Here is a 15,021-nt window from a genome sequence, read left to right as displayed (position 1 = left end):
AAAGTATTTATCTAAGCTATCATCACATGATTTAGTTGTAGGACTGCCAAAGCTTGATTTCAAAACAAAAGACTCTTGTGACACTTGCTAGAAGTGTAAGCAAGTAAAGAGTTCATTTTCATATAAAAATGTGATATCCACAACAAGACCTTTGGAGCTAATCCATATGGATTTGTTTGGGTCATCACAAATTATGAGCTTTGGTGGTAGCTACTATGCGTTGGTAATTGTTGATGATTTCTCTAGATATACATGGACGTTGTTTCTTGCTGTGACAAGTGATGCTTTTAAATCTTTTAAAAATCTGGCCAAACAGCTTCGACACCAATTCGATCACAAGTTAGTATATATTCGCATCGATTATGGTGGGGAATTTGAGAACCACCTATTTGACAAATTTTGCGAGAAGCATGGGATCCAATATCAGTATTCGGCTCCTCGAACCCCTCAACAAAATGGAGTTGTTGAGAGGAAAAATCGAGTTTTAGAAGAGCTAGCTAGGATAATGTTAAACGAAAAAAGGTCCCTAAGTATTTTTGGATCGTTGTAGTGCATACTTCTTGCTATATAATAAATCGAGTACTTCTTTGGCCTACACTCTTAAAAATGCCATACGAATTATTAAAAGGACGAAAACCTAATATCTCACACTTGAATGCTTTTGGATGTAGATGCTTGATATTGAGTAATGGCAAAAGACTTTTGGAAAAATTTGATTCGAAAGCTGATGAGGGAATAATTTTAGGATATTGTGTTCATAGTAAAGCATATCGAGTCTTTAATAAATATACAATGCATGTTGAAGAGTCTATCCATGTACATTTTGATGAGTCTTCTCCGAAAGAGAAGAGGAATGTCTTGTTTGATGATGTTTCAGGTGCCTTGGAGAACGCATACACAAAGGACATGGAGATGAAAAGGATGTTTAGGATGATCTGGAAAGCAGTTCAAATCACCAGGACATGCCAATAGTGTGGAAGACTAGAAAGACTATCCGCTTGACAAGGTTATAGGTGATAACTCAACGGGAGTGGTAACCCGTAACTCTGTGTAATATTTGTAATTTTGTAGCTTTCGTGTCTCAAGTCGAGCCTAAGACCATAGATGAGACCATAGAGGATGAACACTGAGGAATATTTATGTAAGAGGAGCTAAACTAGTTTGAGAGTAATAACGTGTTGGACTTGGTCCCTAAACCTAAAGGTCATCCTATAATCGGCATGAAATGGGTCTTTAGAAATAAAATGGACGAATCTGATTTAATTATACAACATAAGGCACGTTTAGTGGCCAAAGAATTGTAGTTATCACCACGGGACCAAGAGTGATGTTATCACCATTGAGGTGTGTAGAGACCAAGGCAATTACAGTATTTTTATTGAGATGCATGTAGAAAGGAGAGGTTGGATCTTGAATAAGGCTCAATAATTGAACTGCGTGATTCTCCATCTTGAATGAAAAGAAAAGAAAAGGGAACTTAAAAATTCTTGGATATGTTTATTTCTGAATGAAAAAGGGGCAGAAAGCTTCGACGAAGAAGAAGGAATTTATCCAGTGAAAAAAATTCTTCTTAGAACAAGCTCTAATACCATGTTAAACATGATATCCCATTAAACAATAAAGAAGAACACAAGAAAGAAAAGAGAATGAAAGATTAAGCTAAATAATATTTGGGATTTTCATTGATTTTTAACTATAGACAAAGAAAAACTATTTATAGAATAATGTGGTGGTTAAACTAACTTAACTAACAACCTGAAATCTAACAGACTTACCAGAAGTAACAATGGAAAAAAACTGAAACAATAACAACTATAGCTAATTGTGTCCATTTAGTTTTAAGTCATCTTCCATGTCATCTTCTTTCCTTAGATTACTTCCATCTTCACTATGATTTTCAGTATCCAATTATAATAGTTTTTTTGGGGGTAGTAAACAGGAAAGAAAGAGAAAAGAGGGCGGCTTAGAGCCTTACAAAGGGAGTTTCCATGGCGTTTACAAGCAACATGCTTTTGAGCTTATGGTGAGTGGATTCATAAATAACAAGATAAATGCTATTGGAAGCGCCAAGTTTAGAAAGGAAGGTCGCACAAACATTACCCTCCCACAGAGTGTGGAGGAGCTTAATATCACAATCTAAAGTGATAAGATCACGAATGGCCTATATGAGGGAAGAATAGATATATGTTGGGTGGTAGTATTATTTATGAGGGAGACAATGTCCAAGGAGTCTGACCAACATATAAGCTTCTTGATTCCTCTGTTCCAACACAAGTTCAGACCTTGATGGAGGGCTGAGAGCTCGGCTTTTAAGTTATTGGATATTGCAATAGAGCTTGAGTAGCTTAAGATGAACTTTCCAATATGATCTCTAACAATTCCACCAAAACCAAAAGGGCCCAGGTTACCCAAGGAGTTGCCATCCACATTGAGGGAAACATAAGGGAATGGGGGGAGGACCACTAAACCATGCAGGGGATGGGAGTAGCATTATGAGTTGAAGGGAAGCCGAGGTCGAGGTCGATTTTGAGCCTCAAAGCTTGGAAATAGATAGAATACAAGCTTATAGTATTATTGTCGATGCATGGTATATTCCTACTTCTCCAAGACCACCAGAAAGTTGCAAGGAAAAAGTTCCCATAGTGACTGCAATTCTCTTTGACCCAAGTCAGAGCATCTCCATTCGTGTAAAAATTGGTAGAGTTAAATCCCATGGAATTCCAAATTTGCAAAGCAAAAGGGAAGTCACAGAGACAATGCAAAATCAATTCTTCCATAACACCTTAATGACTACAAGTAGGAGAATAATTAATCCCTCTAGAGGTCCGAAGAGAGTTTGTAGGAATGGAGTTATGACCAATCTTCCAAATGAAGAATTTGATGTTCTCAGAAGTTTTTAAACTCCAAATCCAATTAAAAGAGTTGTTAGTGTCCACCACGTTAGTGTCCTTGAGTAACCAAGAGTAGCCAGAGCTAGTAGAATATTGACCATGCAGATTGCCACCCCAAACATACATGTTCAGGATGCTTGGGTGAAGGCAGATATTCCAATTATTGATAAGAAACCTATAGTCATCTGGAAGGATTGAACGAAGCTGATTGAGGTCCCAATAGTTATTACGAAGGGCATCCTTGATAGTGTGAGTTGTATCCCGAATATCTACAAAATGAACCATGGAGCATGGGTAGGAACCATTGAGCCAATGGGTGTATCAGAAAGATGATTCTCCATTGTCGATGCGGAGGTGATAACCAGATTTTAGAAGTAGGGTTGCCTTTTGAATAGCATTCGAAACACAGGAGCCATGATACTTGTACCTGTCAAGAATATTACCTGTGGGAATGTACTTGGATGTCAATAATTGCACCCACAACTTTTGAGGAGGGTGAATGAGGCTCGAAGTAAGTTTGCCCAGCAGGGAAGTATTGCTATGTCGTGCTATTCTGACCCCAAGCCCACCACAAGATTTGATTTTTGTGATTTTATCCAAGCCAGCATAATGCTATGGGAGGAAGATCCCCATATGAAATTTTGAACAACAGTATCGATGTTGTTGCAGACAAATTGAGGGAGCCAATTGATCTGCATGTAATAAGTTGGAATAGCTGAAAGAACAGATTTAGCAAGAGTGAGTCTACCTAGTTTGTTGAGCATGTTGAGCTTCTAGGAGGCCAATCCATTCTGCATTTTCTCAACAATAAAATGATAATCCTCTTTCCTGGGCCGACCATGGATGATTGGGAACCCAGATACTTGCCTAGGTTGGTGGTGAACGGGATAGACGAGGCAAAAGAGAGGCGGGTCCTGTCATTGTTAGACACCCCTTTCTAGCAAAAAGCTCTAGACTTGGAGACTTTAACCTTCATGCTAGAGGCTTTGCTGAAGTTTTCCAAGACCTTGGAGGCTAGACAAAGTTGAGAGGTTGTAGCTTTTATAAACAAAAGAACATCATCTGCAAAGAGAATGTGAGAAATAGAAGGGTCCGTCTTTCAGATTTTAATAAGAATCCACCTCTTATTAAGGACTTCATCAGCAATAGCTAAATAAAGTTTTTCCATGCAAATAACAAACAAGTAAGGAGATAGGGGGTCACCTTGTCTCAAACCTTTTGTAGGAATATAGGTGGGGAGCTTATTCCCATTCCAAAGAACAGTAAGAGAAGAAGTGGTAACACAATGCAAGATGAGCTTTATAGTAGCCGAAGGGAACCCAAACTCGGTAAGACAATTGTGCAAGAAGCCTCAACTGAAATTATTCAAAGCCTTTTCTAAGTCAATTTTAAATGCAAGGTCACCCGTCTTCTTTTTGGATTTTTCATATAATGGATTATTTCTTGCAGGATAATAACATTGTCTATAGTGCCCGACCAGGAAGGAAGAAGCTTTGGAGAGGACCTATCAGAGTATTAAGGATCGACCGAAGTCTATTAACTAAGACTTTGGTGATAAGCTTGTAGGTAACGTTGCAGAGGCTGATAAGTCTAAAGTCTTTGAACGTTGCAGGGCAGTCAACCTTGGGTATGAAGGTAATAAGAGTCTCCAAAATACTTGGATCAAAGTCACCATTAGCGAAAGCATTCTGCACAAGTTGACAGATATCATCAGATAATAAATTCCAGAATTGCTTAAAGAAAATGATCTGGAAGTCGTTTGGGCTTGGAGCCTTGAACGAGCTCATGGAGTTGAGAGCACAAGTGACTTCATCTTTTGTGACATTTTGAGTGACGCGGAGAACATCATCTTCACAAGTAGTGGGCATATTCAGAGTATTGAAAGTTACACATGCACTGAGACAAGGGTTAGAGAATATAGATTTAAAGTAATTGTGGGCTTTTATAGAGAGGGTATCCTGATCCATGCAAACCACACCATTAGGAAGAGTGAGGCTATGAATCTTGTTTCTACGCTACCTAATCATGGCTTGAGTGTGGAAGAACTTTGTGTTTTTGTTGCACATAGTCACCCATTTTTCACAAGACTTCTGATACTAGTCAAGTTCATCTTGGCGAATGATTTGATCATACTTCCTTTGAAGCTTATTTTGGAGAATAGGAAGAGCAGCTGAGTCGACACGCTTAAGAGCATGCTGAATCCCTTTCAATATGTTTTCGATGTGCTTTTTCTTTCTGAAAATATTACCAAAGACTTCTTTATTGAAATTGATGGAATCCTTCTTGATGCCTTCCAAATCAAGAGGAATATTACCATGGTTTTTCCCCCAAGCATTTTTAACTATGTCCATGTAATCTTTGTGACCTATCCAAGGAGCTTCAAAGCAGAAGGGCCTGCGACCTTTTTGCTTGGGATGACCCCCACAATGATGGAGAATGAGATTATGATCTGCGTGGAACCGGGTGAATTTCAACCATAGCTTCAGGAAAACTAGAATTCCAGTCATAATTAGCAATAGCCCTATCAAGCTTCCTGGATATATGCTTATTACCTCGACAATTGTGATGCCAAGTGAATTTCCCCCCGGTGACATGAAGATCTGCCATCCCACAATTGCACAACATTCTAGTAAAAGCATCAGACCTGACGGGGGAATAAGAGCTACCTTTCTAGTTGGAAGGCTGAAGAATATCATTGAAATCACCTATCATCATCCGAGGGCTCCGAATGTGGTCTTGAATGTTACTAAGATAATCCCAAAGAAGCTGCCTCTGGTTGGGGATAGGGCTGGCATAAAGACATGTGCAAAGCCAAGAAATGTTACAAATATAAATGTTAATTGTAGTAGAGGAGTTATAGGAGTGCATCATAGAAAAGTTGTAGTTGCTTTGAATCTCAGCAAGAGCCCAAAGCCCACCAGAGTGACCAATAGCTTCATTAATGAAGAGAGGCTGGTAGCCCATTTGGCTCCAAAAAAATTTTATTCCATCAAATTGAATATGGGTTTCCAGGATAAAAATAATGGAGGGATGATACTTGCGAACCAGATTTTGTACTTGTCTCTTGGCTTTTTTATTAGCTGCACCACCAATATTCCAAGAAAGGATTTTAAAGTCTAAGAATTCCTTCATCATAAAATAATAAAGAAAAGAGAGGAATCAACAATTTATGGGAGTCCCCCATATGTTCCATCAACCCATGCTGGTCCGAATTAGGCAACTGAAGCACCATCTCAGTGTAGTCTATTTGCATTACTTGTCCATTAGAAACCCCATAGGTCATACTGTTGGTTGGGCAGAGAGTTATTTATGGGCTAGGGCTAAGATGGTTGGTCGTGATAGAGGGGTGATGATTTATGGTTGGTTTGGAGGGAAGAGGCAGTTGAGGAACACGATCCTTCGCATGGTGTGGGGATTGGATTGAAGGGTGGGGCTTGGGTTGGTCCTGGCTGTGCATGGATGGGTCGTGGTTATGCATGGCAACACTTGCAATGTAAGAGGATGAGTGGTGTGGTTGGGTTTGAGGGGTGAAGGTGTAGGCACGTTAGGTGGGGTGGGGTTAGGGCAAACATGCATGTCCATGGGTTTACTATTACTAGGTGGCCCTGGACCTTTTATTATTCTGGCCGTTGCGTGTTGAGACCCCAATAATGAGTGCAATTATTTCATGCGTTGGTATTGAATGACATTGAATGACCCACAATTCTTGCCGAAACCGTGGGGTTCTTTTTTTTTTTTTTTGTTATCAGCTAAAGCATTAAATGGGTTATTATGAGATATAAAATCTGACCGTTTTTGAATCCTTCCACCTTTTTTTTCCGCTGCCTTTTTTTTTTGAGGAACACCATGAGCCAGTCGCTATGAGTTTCAGTTATATTGATTTAGAAAGAAGAAAAGAAGAGAAAAAAAAAGACTCATGGTCAAAAAGAAAAAGAAGTCAAAATCAAGGTGCTCAAGCAGACAGTTGAGCGTGGACCAAGCCACACTAAGCTGACCTGGACCACGCTGCTCAAGCAAGCAGCTGAGCGGACCTACTTGGCCGCTCAGCCTAGCACCAGATTAGTCATGACACGGTCAGAACTCAAGCTTGACACGAGCTTGGCACATGCCCAAGCTACTCAACAAGCAGCTTAGTGGTGCAACCAAGCAGCTCAGTAGAGAACCAGAATCCTACCTAGATTAGCAAGCACCAGGCCACGTCCCAGTCAGGACGGTCAAAGCTTCTGAACAAGCAGCTTAGCAGTGCAACAGGTGTGCTAAGCATTGTGCACCCAGACTTGACTTAGCCATCAAGCAAACCATGAAGTCACCAATGACATCACTTCAAGTAGATCACCATAGGCTTTTCAGAGTAGCTCACCATAGCTGGTCCCATAGATCACAACTAGCTTTGGTGAGTCAAGCATAAGGAGGTGACAAAGCTGCTTGATCAATTGACCAAACCCATGCTGAAGGGTTTGGTCAATACAGAACCCATACCGGCCAGTTTTTATTTAAACTTAATTTTTGATGAGTTATGTAATGATCATACTAAATATTAAAATAGGACAATTTTAAAATAGACAACCAGAAAAGAAAATAATATATTTGTTTTAGAAGGTTTGAGTTGTTCACACAATATTTGAACCACACCCATTCACTGAAAAATATATTTGAATTTGGATAGAATTATTACAATTTTTTATTATTTGGTTAATTGTGCATAAGCATAGAATCCCGCCCAGCAGTCAAACCCTTCAGCATGGGTTTGGTCACTTGATCAAGCAACTTTGTCACCTCCTTATGCTTGACTCACCAAAGGTAGTTGTGAGCTATGGAACCAGCTAGGGTGAGCTACTCTTAAAAGCCTATGGTGGGCTACTTGAAGTGATGACATTGGTGACTTCATGGTTTTCTTGATGGCTAAGTCAAGTCTGGGTGTACACCACTTAGCACACCTGTTGCACTGCTAAGCTGCTTGTTCAGCAGCCTTGACCGTGCTGACTGGGACATGGCCTGGTGCTTGCTGATCTAGGCAAGAGTCTGGTTCTCTGCTGAGCTGCTTGGTTGCATCGCTAAGCTGCTTGTTGAGCAGCTTGGGCATGTGCCAAGCTCGTGTCTGACCGTGTCAAGCTTGAGTTCTGACCGTGTCAGGACTAATCTGGTGCTAGGCTAAGCGGCTTGCTTGAGCAACATGGTCCAGGTCAGGCTGGTGTCCAGGTCAGCTTAGCATGGCGTGGTCCACGCTCAACTGCCTGCTTGAGCACCTTGATTTTGACTTCTTTGTCTTTTTGACCATGAGTTTTTTTTCCTCTTCTTTTCTCCTTTCTAAAACCTACAAAATACATAAAAAAGAAATACAAACACAAATATACAAGATTGTTATATTTTATACAAAAAGTATTATTTTAAGTTGGTTTTTCATAATTATGCTTAAGATAAGTGTCATAAAAATGTATGAAATTTAGGTATGTTTGACACTTATCATAAGTCGCATTACTTGACTTAGAGTTCAAGAAAGGAGCGCTCGTAAAAGTGTAGAATTGGAAAGTGTGTTTGTAAATACATTGGTTTCAATTTCATAATGAAGAAAAATCTCTCAAGATCAGAAGGGGACGCTTGGATGTAATTTGCACGTGGACAAGCAAATGAACCATGATAAAAGTCGTGTCTCATTCTTCTCTACCCTTAAATTTTTAAGTTTATGTATTACTTGATTAACTTAACTTGACGTGCATATTATTCTAAGTTATTGGTATATTCTGTTCTATGCATATATTGTTCTTAATCATGTGTAAGAGTGCATATAAGTTTAGTTTAATCTTGGTAATCTTGGAGATAAAAGAAAACTATTTTTCAAAGAACGAGAATTGAATAATTGATTAGGTTCTTTAGTTAATTTACTATTTGCAGAACAAGTTAATTGATTATATATGTGGTTAATCGATTAAACAATGATGAAATTTGTAAAATCTGTTTTTTAATCAAGCAAGGATAATTGTATACCGTATCATCTATTCACCCCCTATAGGTGAGTTATAGAGCCCTATGGGACCCAAAAGACGTATGTGATTAGTGACACTGAAAACCGCCCATAAAGTATCATTAGGTACAAAAGCTAAATGAACTTCAGAACTAACTAGAATGAGAAATTTATCCTTTACATATGTCATATTTGGGATACTTTTTATTCCTATGTCATTGCTTCTTAAAGAAGTAACAGATAAATTCCTCATCACTACACGCAATGAGATATAAGCTCATTGATCGACCATTTGTCCTTCTTATTGTTATATCTCACTTTGAATTGCCCAAAGTGTGCAATAAGAAAAATCAACACCAAGTACATGAACATGTCATCAGCAAGCTCCAAATCGAGGGACTTGAGTTTTGATGTGATATTAGATATCTCCACAATATATTCTTTTGCCTTTATACTTGATGGAGATGCATTCAGCCAAAAGGTAACTTGTCTTCACCTTTTTCATTTTTGGTGAAAATTCATGTTTGGAGGAGGATAAAATCTTGTTAAGGAAGAATATGTTGACGAAGTAGCGGAGTGCAGCTAGCTTAAGAGATAGCTTTTGTTTTAGAAATCTTGAAATAAGTGGTGAAGGATGGAGATACAAACAACAGTTATTTTCATGCTTGTGTCAATAATAGACGCATGAGAAATCAAACTTTGGGGATTTGGATTGATGGTGTATGGTGTGATTAGGAGAGGAGTATAATAGATGGCATCACCAAGTACTTCAAATCTATGTTTCAAAGCGACCACAAGACTATCCCTTGTATTGATGGTGTGAAGTTCTCTATGTTGTCAAATGTGCAAGTAAGTAACTTGGAGGAGGTCTTCTAAGAGGTGGAAATAAAAGAAGTCGTTTGGAGTTGTGCTAGTGATAAGAGTCTAGGTCCACATGGGTTAAATTTAAAATTCTTTCAGGAATTATGGGAGCTTATCAAAGAAGACATTAGTCTTTTTATGAGTGATTTCCATGTAAACGGTAAGTTCCCTCAAATCATCATTTATTGCTTTGATCTCCAAGATTAAGAATCCCAATAAGATTCAAGGTTTTAGGCCATTTCTCTTGTGGGTTCGTTATATAAGATTATTGCTAAAATCTTGGAGGCGAGGTTAAAACAGGTTGTGGGTTCTTTAATTTCATCTTCTCATTCAACATTCATGTAATATTCTTAATTTGAGCTAGATTAAGTGTGATCCTTCAAATGTTTGTTGTTTCATATGGAAAGTTATTAGAGGTAGAATTGCAACTAAGTCTGAGCTTTTCAAGCGAAATGTTTTAGGGGAAGATGATCTAAAGTGTAACTTGTGTTTGTTGGCTAATGAAGGTATAGATAATTTTTTTCTCTCTTGTGCCTTCTGAGATAAAGTTTGGCGAGCCTTTTATTCGTGGCTTTGAATGGATGTTGTTATTTCGAACATTATTGTTGATTTTTTACAGTTACATGATTCTTTGTGTAAATCTCATAAAGGAATATCGATTTGGAAAATGTTCTGTTTTTTTGTGATTTGATCTGTTTGGAGTATAAAGAATGAGGTAATTTTCTAGGAAGAACATCCTAGTTTTATTCAAATTATGGATTTGATTCATATTAGATCTTGGTTCTAGAAACTTTTTGCTTATAATTCTTACTCTTTTGCAAATTGTGCATTGATCTTATTGCTTGTATTGAATATTTTTGTAACCTGTAATGGGTTGACACCCCATGTGCTGTTTTTAATATATTTGCTTATAGAAAAAATAAGATATCCAACAAAACATCAATTTATAATCTTTATACAAAAAAATTAATTTGTAAGTGATACTCTCAATGTAATGGTCAAATACTAATAACTAGTTCTTTCAAATAATAGTCTTTCTTTGGTTCACATTAAAATAAAAAGTTTATAACTATTAAAATTTATCATCACATGTAGGTTAACATTTTGCCAAATTGTCTCTTCTTTTAGGTCGTACACAACTCACACAAATAATATCATACTAACATATGCTTAATTTTATTCAAATCAATTTCCATAGTAGATGTTATTTTGACAACATCAAGTAATTTAATTAAAAAATTGCTTGACAAAGTAAAATAACGAGGAGACATAATTCGTCAATTTTACCCTCAAATTGTGTTAAATAACGCTTTTAAGAAAATCCCATATTTGTCAAGTGCAAAATTAAATATGTATTAAGAAAAGACACATAAATTATATAGAACCATTGTGCAGCAAACACAAAATAATTATTTATACGCTCCTGGATGAATACCTAATTTCTTTCCGGAGCTTTCTTAAAAAATTTAAAAAAGTTCAAGGTCTTGGTCATGATTAAGAAAAACTATCAAGACTAAATACTAATTATGTAAAACCATCTCTAACCCTAAATTTAAGTGGGGCTATAAATAGCCCTACTTAGCACTAACTCTGCACTAAGTAGCTTTAGAAACAACAAAAAAAGAAACACAATCAAATACAAAAACGACACCTTATCCTAAATATTTTCAATACCTTTTTTTTTGGCAAAAAAGAAGAAGAGAGAGAACAAAAGAAAATAGTAGAGAGAAAATGAGGATTTTTAAAAAGTCATTGCCATATCTCTTGAGAAGCAACATCTTTAGGTCCATTCTTTACCCAATTCGTATACTTTTTTTTTTAAATTTATTGCCATATTTTCATCTTCTTTTTTTCATGTGCTGAAAGATTGTATCATATAACATTGCCTTTGTCATCTTTCTCACATTTTAATTTCATATATTGGTTGTTCATGGCACGAGCCAAATTTAGTCAAAGGGAAGAGGTAAGTGTTGGTGAACAACACAGCCATGTGAGACAAACCCCATTCCGCCTCCCGCGGAGCCTCCAGCCGACTCCGCACCGCACACGGTGGTCCCAAATCAGCAGCTTTGCTGACCTATAGAACTGGAAGGCCAAAGCGACGCACCATTTGCGTTTCAGTGTCCGGGCCAACTCCAGACTCGCTGTCGTGACAGTTTGGCTTACCTGGACGTGGTCTACGACCCTTGGCCGTGCACGGTAGTGGCCAGGGGTCTTCTTCTTCCTTCCCTTTGCTTCCATGGTTGCTACCTTCCCTTTCTATACATTATCATGCATTCATTTCATAAATCATAAAAATAATAATTCATGCATCTGCATTCAAAAAAGACAAAACGAAAGATACATACATTTTTTCATGCATCTTGCATGCATAAAAAACTACACTCATATCAATCATACACCTTATGCACAAATAAAAAATAATATGCTTTGCATACATTTCATGGTCCAAAGGTACTCATCAATTAAAGGTAAGATTTGGAAACACTATTTTCGGACTTGTCTAAATACAATTATGGTAGAAGCTGAACTTGATCATGTAGCCAGAGAAAACCCCAAGATAACACATCATTTCTCATTTTGAAGACCCCAAGTGTCTAAGTCAAGTTCAATTACCCTTTCGCTCATCCATGTTTCTTTCCATGCATATCTTTTTTAACAAGTACATATTAGCGTATTGATCATGCAATTTTTTCATCCCACACTCCATTCAACAAATAGCATTCACTAAATAACCCCAAAGTTTTCTTAATTCATGCATTAATGTGAGGTATTGATTCAAAATTAAAGTGATATGGAGGATGACACAAATATAAGACCCAAAAAAATGTGGGTCTACGGACAAGTTTTATACCGATGACACAATACTTCATTGTTAATCTCCAAACACTATGAAGATATCCCTAGTCATACCGTTTGAGCCTAGGCATTATGATAGGTAGATTTGTTTCTTGAAAGCACCCGCAAAAGTGTCAATAACCTAGGGAGGGCAGACTTCAATAGTTTTTCTTGACATTCAATTATTAGGGAATCAATACATCATAATCATACACCACTTGCAATATCTGACCCGAAGGATTAAGAATAAAATTAATTTGTCAAATTAAAATTCTTCCTCGATCAAAGTGCGAAAAAAGGATATACAAAAAAACCCATTTAGAATCCTCGACAATATTCTCAAACTAAAGTTAGAGTAAAGAGAATGCAATTATTCATATCATATCGGGGAATACTATCGCCTAAATCTTAGGCATTCACCTATTCCATCACAAAAACAAAACAGAAAAAACCTTGTAGTTGAATGTCATGTCGATAAACGGTTGAAAATAGGACAAGGAGAAAGAAGAATGATAAGTGGGCATGAGAAACACACATTTGAGTCTTATATCCTTTTATTTCGAAAACCCTTACCCATACCACAATACAACCTATAAAATTCCTTCTCGAGGATTCAATTTTCCCGAAGTACACATCAAGGTAGAGAAACACTGACTCCATTAAATCATGTAAAGAATATCTTGCTCCTGACCTTTTCACGGTTTTGATGAAGACACCAACAATCACATAAAAGAAGAAAAGGAAGAATACTTATGAAGATAATGAAGACAAAGCTTCAAGAATTTAGAATCTAAGTCTTTAGGTACTTCTATCCTTATACTTTAAGTATACAATTAGTGGTAATGCTCAAAAGTATTTTAAAAGAAAATTGAAACACAAGTATAAATGATTTTTTTTCTTCAAAATACTATATAAGAGGTTACTAGATCTAAGTAACATATTACTGTGACTAAGTAACATGTTACCATAATTAAGTAACAGGGTTACATGAGTGACAAACAAGTTATTCAACAAAAATTGATCAGGATAATCGATTACACATTTTGAGTAACCGATTACACAACATAGTAAACAATTACCCTGTTGGACAGAACAGTTGGGTAATCGAATACACCTTTTGAGTAATCTATTATAGCCTGTGAAAATCAATTACTCAGTTGGACAAAACATCTTGGGTAATCGATTACCCCATTTGAGTAATTGATTACAGTTAGTGAAAATCAATTACTCAGTTGAACAGATTGGTTGGGTAATCGATTACATCGATTAGGTAATCAATTACTAAGAGTTGTTGCACCAGTTTTCAGATTCAAACTGCACAGCTTTCAACCCAAACAAAATGGTTTCATTCCAATCAATTCCTACCTTTTCGTAGAGGTTTTATGGTTGATTGGAAAGTCTATATAAATGCATTGAAACTCATAATTCACAATATATAACTCACATACACAATTTAAACTTTTCTGAAATACTTGCTCTACACATTTTGCCACTTGTTCTTAACTTTCAGAATATATTTTCTGAATTGGCCTTAAGTGTTGTTTCAAAGTTATTCAAACCTTATGAACATTAATACTAAAGTATATAAAGAGTTATTGGATTACAAGAATTCATAAGTTTCAAATCTTGTAAAGGCAATCCTTGTCATAGTTGACATTTTTTTCATTCAAAGTATTGAATTACTTTCTTTCACAAGGGTGTGATAAGAAAGGGGATAAAGTCACTTTGAAAGGGTGTTTTCCAAAGAGTGATATAGGTATTAGAGAGGGAGTAAGGTACAAGGAAATCTCAGGTTGAGAAATTGTAATTGCTACTTTTAATATCTAGTGAATAAATCTCTTGTGATACAAGAGTACTGGACGTAGCCTTCGATGAACAAGAAGGTGAACCAATATAAAATCTCTGAGTACTCTCTTCTCCCTTAACTCCTTAATTTTACTTGATATTTTCTGCATAACTTTTCCGCTGCTATTAAATCTTGAATTTTGCAGAAAAATCTGTCATAGTTTTTAAACAACTAATTCACCCCCTCTTAGTTATATATTTTCTTCTTCTGAATTGCAACTTGTATTTAATGATTTACATGATGAATATGTCAAACTCACTAAGTTGTTTTTAAAACAAAAAACTGAGTTAGAAGTATTCAGAAATAAACCATCTTCTTCTTCATGTCAAAACTCCATTAATCTTGAAAAGAAAGTTTCAGCATTAAGTCTTGAACTTAATAAATTAAACAAGAGTAGCAAAAATCCGGACAAAATTATTAAAGATCAGAGACATTCTACAGAGCAAAGAGGTCTTGGCTATTCTAACAGTCAAGTTTCTAAGAAACAAAATGTCTCAACAAAGATAAACTTTCAGAGACAAGGTATCCATGCAAATAATAGTAAAGGAAATAAATCTAGGATACATAAGCATCATCCCATTTGCACTTATTGTAAGAAACATGTGCATAAACCAAACACTTAC

The sequence above is a fragment of the Lupinus angustifolius genome, chromosome LG02 (assembly GCF_001865875.1).
Source record: "Lupinus angustifolius cultivar Tanjil chromosome LG02, LupAngTanjil_v1.0, whole genome shotgun sequence".
Taxonomy (NCBI): Eukaryota; Viridiplantae; Streptophyta; class Magnoliopsida; order Fabales; family Fabaceae; genus Lupinus; species Lupinus angustifolius.
Note: the sequence above shows the minus strand (reverse complement) of the source record.